The sequence below is a fragment of the Nannospalax galili genome, unplaced genomic scaffold, assembly GCF_000622305.1.
Source record: "Nannospalax galili isolate Female #2095 unplaced genomic scaffold, S.galili_v1.0 scaffold952, whole genome shotgun sequence".
NCBI classification, from domain to species: domain Eukaryota; kingdom Metazoa; phylum Chordata; class Mammalia; order Rodentia; family Spalacidae; genus Nannospalax; species Nannospalax galili.
In genome coordinates, this window is record NW_008331504.1 from 34240 (window position 1) to 43142 (window position 8903).

At 44.2% G+C, this 8903-nt stretch overlaps 2 pseudogenes; both read left to right on the forward strand.

Annotated features, from left to right (window-relative positions):
• The first annotated feature begins 1637 nt into the window (after positions 1 to 1637).
• LOC103728682 lies at positions 1638 to 2602 on the forward strand (annotated as a pseudogene).
• Positions 2603 to 3176: 574 nt separating this feature from the next.
• Positions 3177 to 8903, forward strand: part of LOC103728683 — a 31298-nt pseudogene continuing 25571 nt past the window's right edge.

Below are 8903 nucleotides of genomic sequence, written 5' to 3' on the forward strand. Positions count from 1 at the left end.
ATTCATCTAAAAAGATGAGACGCCTAGACCAAAATCAGAAAATTTGAAAATATTTGATAATGACAGCGAGCACTGAGGAATATTCTGGGTGTTCATTGTTGGCAGTCTAGATCTCTGATTAAATTTTTAGTCAACTCTTAACTAAAAATGGATTAATTAAAGACTTTTTCTCACTGATATGCCCTGTGATTTGCTGTGAATTTCAGATCACATCATGCTGTGTTTGATGTGGCGGTGCGGACTTTAATCTCCCCATTTTGCAGTGAAGGCAATGCAGCCCGTATAACGGGTTCAGTCATTGTCAGCCTGACGAGGTTTGACTCATCTAGGAGATAAACCTCTCCACTGTTCAGTGTTGCCAGAGAGCTTTAACTGAGGCGGGAACACCCTCGCTGAATGAGGGTGGTTCCATCCCATGGGCCACCGCCCAGATGTGTGGAGAGGAAAGCTAGCTGAGCACAGCGTTCTTCTCTCTGCTTCCTGACCTCAGATTCCTTGTGACCAGCTGCCTCAGGATCCTGCCATCTTGTCTTCCCTGCCAAGAGGTGCTGTAACTTCAAGCTCTGAGCCAAAATGAACCCTTCCTCCTTTAAAGCGTGTCTTGTCAGGTATTTGGTACAGCAACAAGAAATACATTGTGTATCTTGATGTAAGTACTAGGTGACAAGTGGGACTGGGAGAGAACAAATCCGATCCAGGCCTTTTTAAAAGTGTGAAAATGACAATCGGAATGCAGAATTGTGATTGCTACAGGCTGGGGAAGGGAGGGGCAAGAAAGGTAGGCGGAGGAAAGACATCAAGTACAAGACAGTCAGAGGACTACGAGCTGTGTTCTTCGACATCCTGTGACCATAGTTCATGAAACATTCCACATCCTTGAAGAACTAGAAGAGAAAAGCTTGAGGACCTCAACTGAAAAATAAGATTCAGTGGAGCTGTGCACCCCTCATATGAGCTGGAGCTGTGGTCCTCTCCTAAAAGTTGGAGTCGTGGTCCTCTCCTGTGAGCTGGAGCTGTGGTTCCCCTCATATGGGCTAGAGTCCTGCTCCTCTCCTGTGAGCTGGAGCTGTGATTCCCCTCCTGTGAGCTGAAGCTGTGGTCCCCTCCTGTGAGCCGGAGCTATGGCCCCCTGTGGTCCCCTCCTATGAGATAAAGCTGTGGTACCCTCATAATAATATGGACTCCCAGTCCCAAGAGGGATGATCAGAATGAACTGTGCTGAATCAGGCCCTCACCCACTGCTGAGATTAATGCATCTTTCAGTTCTCACCAGAGAAGTTTCCATACACAACAGATGGTGATTGACACAGAAACTTCCAGCTTTCTAAGGTATGGGGAGGAAGGGGCTGCAGAGCACTTATCTCTGTGTGGGACGCCTCTGTCAGGCTTCAGGAGCTCAGGGCTGGAGAATGATTGTGGAGGGAAGGTGAAAAGATTGCAATTTCAGGTGTTTTTATCTTCCACAGATGATACACAAAGACTGCCAGGACAGAGCAGAATTCTTTACACAGAAATCCATTCCACGGCAGGCGCCAGGGCTGTGCTTTAAATACCAGAAACACACTATGACAGGAGGCATATTTCACAGATACAGATCCCGGCTGATGCTTTCTTCAAACTCTACTTGAAAGATCCCAAGTTTTCTGCCCATGAAATCAGAAATGGTTTTGAATGCTATCGAAATAACAATGTTCCTTCTTCTAACTGGATTTGGCACGGTAGGGAATATTTCTGTATTTGTGAATTATATGTGTGCTTCCACTGTAGGAAATAGCAAGAAATCTATCTCCTTTATCCTCATCCATGTGGCTTTTACAAATATCATAATGCTTTTTCAAAGGGAATGCCAACAACAGTAGCAGCTTTGGGGCTGGTGCACCTCCTAGGTGACTAGGCTATCACATTGTTGTTTACCTGGAGAGGGTGGCCCGGGGCCTCTCCATCTGCACCAGCAGTCTCCTCACGGTGGTCCAGGCCATCACCATCAGTCCCAGAGCTTGCGTGCTGGGGAGGCTCAGGCTACGGTCTACACAGCATGTGCTTCTCTCACTGCTGTTCTTTTGGATTCTCAATCCCTTGATCAGCATGAACCTCCTCCATTCCATCAGAAACAGAAGTATGAACCCATCACAACTCAGCAAGAGTGACAAGTATTGTTATTTTAAACGAGATAGTCAGAAAATAAACAGCATTTTTCTCACCCTTATGGTCCTAAGAGATGCTATGCTTCTGAGCGTCATGGGCGGGACCAGTGGCTACTTGATACTTCTTCTCCAGAAACACCACCAGCGTGTCCTCTACCTTCAGAACTCCAAGTTTCTCTACACAACTCCCCCTGAGCTGAGAGCTGCTCACAGCGTTCTCCTCCTGATGCTGTGTTTCCTTTTCTTTTACTGGGCAGATTGTGCCATTTCTTTATATTTAACTTTCTCTTTGAAGAATGACTCTTTAACTATGCATCTTCAAGAATTTATGACCCTTGGCTATGCGGTTCTCAGCCCATTTGTGCTGATTCACAGGGATGGACATCTGGCTGAATGCTGGCCTGCTCAGAAGATTTGGGGAAGCATATTTCTGTGGTCTCTTTAGAAAGGAAGTATAGAATGATTGTTATTTTTTCTAAATCTCCTATTTTAAAAGAAAATCAAATAGCATAGGCAAGTAAAAGTAGATCCCAGGCACCACAGCTGGCAGCCAGTAGTCTTCCTCTGATACAGAGACCCAGGAAGCAGAGGGACCCACTTCCTCCCCTTCAGATTGTCAGGCAAATTCTGTGTATATGTGACCGATCCTTTGCCATCAGGCTTCCAGGAGTAAAAAGCGGTGGGTGGTGTGTCAATGTCTGTTAAAGTTACTGTTCTCCCTTTGACTTGGGAATTCCATTTCTAAGAACTAATCCTGTAGATTTGTATATATGTATATTTGTTCATTGAAGAAATACAGTCAGAAAAATAGTATATATCATTTCAAACACGTTAAGGGAAGTGGGCATTTTGTTAACTACTTGAAAATATCCAGAGACTGGGGGTGTGACTCAATGTTGAAGTGATTTCCTAATATGAACAGGCCCTGGCTTCACTCTCCAGTGCCAAAATAAACAGAAAAAGTGCAAAACAACAACAACAACAACAAAAAAAAACCACCCCTAAGTAGTCATACTTAAAAAAAAGAATGCGATGGCATTTAGGGCCAGCAAGGTGGCTCAGCAGGTGGAGGCACTTGCCACCAAGCCTGACAACTTGGGTTTAATCTCCAGGACCCACAGGTGGAAGAAGAGAACTGACTCTCACAAGTTGTCCTCCAACCTTGACGTGTGTGCCATGGCACACACGTGCCCCCACACATGTAATTGTTAAATGTTTAAAGACCTTTCACCGATCCATCAGCTTTGCTCGTGCTTAGTCAGAATAACCAGTGTTTGCCTTTGTGGCCAAGACTGAGTGTGCCCCACAGCCGTTTCTTCCCTTCCTCCCTATACTTCCTCTCCATCGTTGTTCTGACCAATTTGAGGCCCCACTGAGTATGAAAAGCCAGGTGGTTTTTTCCATTTTATTCATTTGTTTTGCTTTTGAGACAGAGTCTCACTATGTAGATCAGGCTGCCTGTCTCTGCCACCAGGCCTGGCCTGAGGTCATTTATTCAAAGGTTAGGTATAAACTGCTTCATTTTATATGTAAAATATAAATTTATAATTTATTTGGTAGTATGGTTTTATAATTTGGAGCAGATGATATACTTATTAAATTTAAAAGGAACTTCCTTCATAGAGCTTTCTTCATAGAGAGAGATGGCTCAGTAGTTAAGAGAACCTGCTACCTTCCAGAGTTTGAATCCCAGCACCACATGGAGGCTCACAAGTGCTTATAACTCCAGCTCCAGGGACCTGGTGCCCTCTTCTGACCTCCAAGGGCAGACACAAGAGGCATGTACTCACACAGAAATACATACACATAAATAAAACTTCCTCCAACTTCTGTCCTTGAAGAATTTTTTCAGAATTCAAAAAGTCTGTTTATGATGTAGGCAGGAGACTCAGTGACCCTCATCATGGAATTTTGCCATCCCAAGAGACATACGAGTGTGTGATGGTAGATGACACAGGCAAATCATGCTAAGATGAAGTTTAGTCAGTAAGCCATACTTCTGTCTCAATATCCAGTTATTTTAGGGCCTAATTGTAATTATAGACCAACAATCCAAGAGGATCCACTAGACAGTTGAAGTAAATGTGAGAAAAAAAGATAAAAGTGATATATGTGTTTAAGTGTTCTGCCTGCATGTATGTAATTTTTTTATATGTGTATAAGTGTTCTGCCTGCATGTATGTAAGTGCGCCTGTGCATACAATGCCCACAGAGGCCAGAAGAGGGCATCCGATTCCCCCGTAAACTGGAGTTACAGATAGTTGTTAGCTATCACATGGGTTCTGGGAACCAAACCTGGTTCTCTGCAAGAACCACTGAGCCAACTCTCCAGTCTCCAGTCCCTCAAAGTACTGCTTTCTAACAAGCTGACTCTGGATAAGCTGGACATTAAGGGGAAGCAGGTTGCTTTGAGAGAAAACTTCAATGTTCCTATGAAAAACAAGATAACAAATAACCTAAGGATCAAGGCTGTTGTCCCAAGCATCAACTTCTGCTTGGAAAATGGAACCAAGTCAGTTGTGCTTATGAGTCACCTGGGCCAGCCTGATGGTGCCTGGAAATCACCCTTTGGAGCCAATCATAACGCAAATCTCTGCTCAGCAAGAATATTCTTTTCTTGAAGGGTTATGTGGGCCCAGAAGTGGAGGAAGCCTGTGCCCATTGGTGGTTGGGGCTGTTGTTTTGTTGGACAACCTCTATTTTGATATAAAGGAAGAAGGGAAGGATAAAGGTGTTTCTGGGAACAAGGTTAAAGCTGGGACATCCAAAATAGACACTTTCGGAGCTTTACCATCCAAACTACAGATATTCATGCCAATAATGGTCTTGGCACTGTGCACTGAGCCCAAAGCTCCATGGTGAGTGTCAATCTGATGGAGAAAGAGCTGAACTATTTTACCAAAGTCTGAGGGAGCTCAGAGTAACTTTCTGGTCATCTTGGGTGAGGCTAACATTGCAGACAAGATCTAGCTGATCAGTAATATGCTGCATGAAGTCAGTGAGATGATCATTGGTGGCAGAATGGCTTTTACCTTCCTTAAGGTGCTCAACAACAGAGAGATTGGCATTTCTCTGTATGACGAAGGAGCCAAGATCATCAACAACTTCATGTCTGCAGCTGAGAAGAATGGGGAGGTCCCCTTCCCTGTTGACTTTGTCACTGCTGACAAGTTTAATGAGAATGTCAGGGCTGGCCAAGTTGCTGTGGCCTCTGGCAGACCTGCTAGCCAAGTGGACATGGATTGCAGCTCAAGTTAAGCAGATTGTTTGAAATGGACCTTTGTGGTATTTCAATGGGAGGCTTTTGCCAAGGTGTTTCACTAAATTTTTCCCTTTTTTCTCTCTGGGGAACCCACACACACCCTCTGAGGACTCTAGGGTCTCCTGGCCCTGATGCAGATATAAGGCATAACAAACCGACACAAGGCATCCTATTTGTATTTTGCATAGTTTATATGACATTTGGGAGGGGGTGACTTAACAAAAACATGGATTCTTATAGGCTTTTCCTTTTCCATATTTGAAATGCACGCACCATCTGTCTCCTGCCCGTCTTGTTTGCTCATACCCTGTATCAGCGCCAGCTTTTTGGAGGAGCTTTCAGGCTACACTCCACCCCTTCCTCCAGCTCTTACAAACTTTCCACCACTTCTTCTGCAAAGGTCCCCAAGCACTCTTGTATCATGGCAATATTGACCTCTCTGGCCTCCCCATGATTCTTCCTCAAGACATGGCCATAGGTGTACCATATTCATTAAATAGTATACTTGTAACAGCTTCCCTGCTGGGGCCTGTAGCCTTCCCTGACACAGGGGGTTGGCCTGGTCTACAGCACCAGATATGTGTTCCACCCCTAGGAGCAGGCCTTATCTAAATAGAAATTTGTCAGTTGTATGTATGTTAGTCAAGCCATTATTGCATTAGCAGGCATTGCTTGGCATGTCCATAGTGTGCAGCACACAGGGTCCATTGTTAAATAGAATCATAGGGTATCTTATCATCCCCAACCATCTGCATAGCGCCTTCTGGCACTACAAAAGCCATCCATCCAGTGGCATGGAGTTTTTAGCTTAGTCTTCACTCCATCTCTCCTTCTCCCCACTCACATCATGCAATGTCTTCAGCAACATGGACTTACCAAACTTTAAAGTGTACAACTGATATTAGTGGCAATAGCCTTGGTTAATTTGAGGACCTCTAGGATCTCTCTGACCAATAACTCATAGGGGGGCAACCCATCCTTGGTATAGTTTTGGGAGCCTCTGTTTGTATCTTACCCAACCATAAAACTCCCAAGAATCTTATAGCTATAGCTGGCCTTTGTTTCTTCAGGTATCTTTCAAAAGGGTTTCACATCTGTAAAACACTCAAAGGTTATGTCGTATATTAAATCAATCATAGACAAGGTCTAACACAGCATGGAAAGGTTTTGTCCATTTGTATTAATTGCTTTCTCCATAGATCTTTGTTAGATACCATAGCATAGGTAACAGACATTAATTTGGTTCGTTCTTTACTATCTTTAGTGATTCCCTTGGAGTCATTCTGCATTTGGGGGATTTTACATGGAGTCTCTTTGTATCCTCTTATCCTTGATACATTTACAGTTGCTGGCTCCAATTGCCTGACCCTGTACCAGGCTAAGGAGGCAGAGGGCCCCTCTTGTCCCCATTGCACGTGTTGGTTCCCTGAGTCAGGCAGGCCCTTGGGTCTGCCTCCTGGCTATAGCCATCTGTTGCCTCTCCTTTGACCATACCTGGCTGCTAGGGGAGGCCCTGGTGGTAAAAACTGCCTCCACCCCTAGCAGAGCCTTTCTCAGGATAGAAATGCACCTTATTTAATCTTTGGGGATCATTAACTACACCTGGGACAGATTTTATCCTCTGAATGCCTTTTGTAAACTTTTAAAGCCTTCCAGAAACTCCTTAGTACCAAATTTGGATTTCTATCAATTTAGGAACTTGGGCTTGACATAAATCTTACCACATTTGTCTTTGAGTAACTCAAACAGACCATTTTCTCTGTCTGGTCCTTTTTATATCTCTTGTAGGTTGCTCTATTATTCTACAGACACGTTTTACATGCTGGTTTGAGTTACTTAGATGGGCCAAAGCCTCCCTCACTTTAGAAAGATCCTGTCCCATTAAAGGCCTTAGTAAAACCATTAAAGCTCTATACCCTTCTTGAGGTCCCAGATGAATTAAGCTTTCCTTTATATCTCTGGTGAACACAGTCTTATCTGGCCCAGCAAACTGGGCAACATATATTGCTTTTCTCACACCTAGTTCTCTCAGTAATGCCTGTCCCTCTTTTACAGTCCTCCAGCCCCTCCAAATCACGTTAATATCCCTTGGTGACAATCGTGTATTTTTAATGCCTTGGACCAGCCATCCCGTTAATGACTGCTCACCCTTGCCTTGGCCTAGGTTGAACAACCTATAACACAAGGATGGATGGGTGGTTATATAACTCAGCTCGGAAACGTATGAAGGACTTTGACGTTATTTGCTCCCATGTCCCACACTCTCATGAGCCATGTGACAAGGGGCTCTTTGATTCCTTGCTTGAAAGTTTTTTCTAGTTATAACAGTTCCAGTGTGGAGTATTTCCTAGCTACAGTACTATTAGCTTTTTTTTTAACCTTTTTGTATCAAAGGTTTAATCTGAGGGTCAGTTTATCTACTTTTATTTTCAGATCATCTTCCTCTTTACTATTATCTGTCTTTTTCTCTGAGCCCTGGGACTCTACCCAAGTTAAAATGTCCCATTTTTTTCTTTCTCAAGTTTTACAGTCGAACAGGCAATTACTTCCTCAGTCTTTTTGGCTTTTTCTGTTTTTGGCATATCTTTTATTATGAAAAGTGGCCATGCCCCCTCTCTGGGTTCTCTGCTTATGGGCAAGACCTGTAAAAGTTCCTGTAACCTTTTTGCAACCTTTAACAAATCTTCATACCAACTGTACTAATCTATTGAGGATGCATGGCCCGAAGGTGAGTATTAAAAATAAAACTATAAGGGGACCTAAGAGGGTGGAGATGAGGGTTGTCAACCAGGGAGATTGGTTGAACCAGGACTCAAACCATCCCTGTCTGGCCTCTTGTTCTAGTCTCCTCTGTTCCAACCCTCCTCTTATTTTGGCCATGTTATCCTTTATTAATCCTGAGTGGTCCCTATAAAGACAGCATTCTTCTCTTAGGGCGGCACATAGACCACCCTGCTATAAGAACAGGAGGTCTAATCGCCTATGATTTTGCAGGGCTAGTTCAGCCAGAGCTCAGGGAGTCTTGTAGGTGAGTAATTGATGCCTCGACTGGTCAGAGATCTGAATCTAATCTGGCTCTGAGCTGGGAATAATGCTAATCTTGTCTTGCCAAGGCTGTGGCTCCTGTCCCTATCCCAGCAGCAATCCCTGTCCCAATGAGGAGACTTAAAGTTACTGCGGTTATTGGCTCCCTTCTAAGTCTAGTGAGGCTGGTAGTTCTTGGGCCTTTTAGACTAGTATAGAGGGTTAAGAAATCTTCATGAGTGTGGTAGGTGATTCTAGGCAGGAGTCTGATAATAACACAGAAACCAGATGTTCTCTGCAGGACTTCCCAATTTATACAGGCTGTTAGTCCTGTGGTGCAGGCCCACCAGGTGTCATTGTAAGGCAGGAGGAACTGCCCCCTCCCTGTGACATTAAGGGGGAGGATGGTGTTGCAGAGGCTAGTATAGGTCAGTGGGACCTGGCCAACACAGGTCCCAATGCCAGTTACCTGA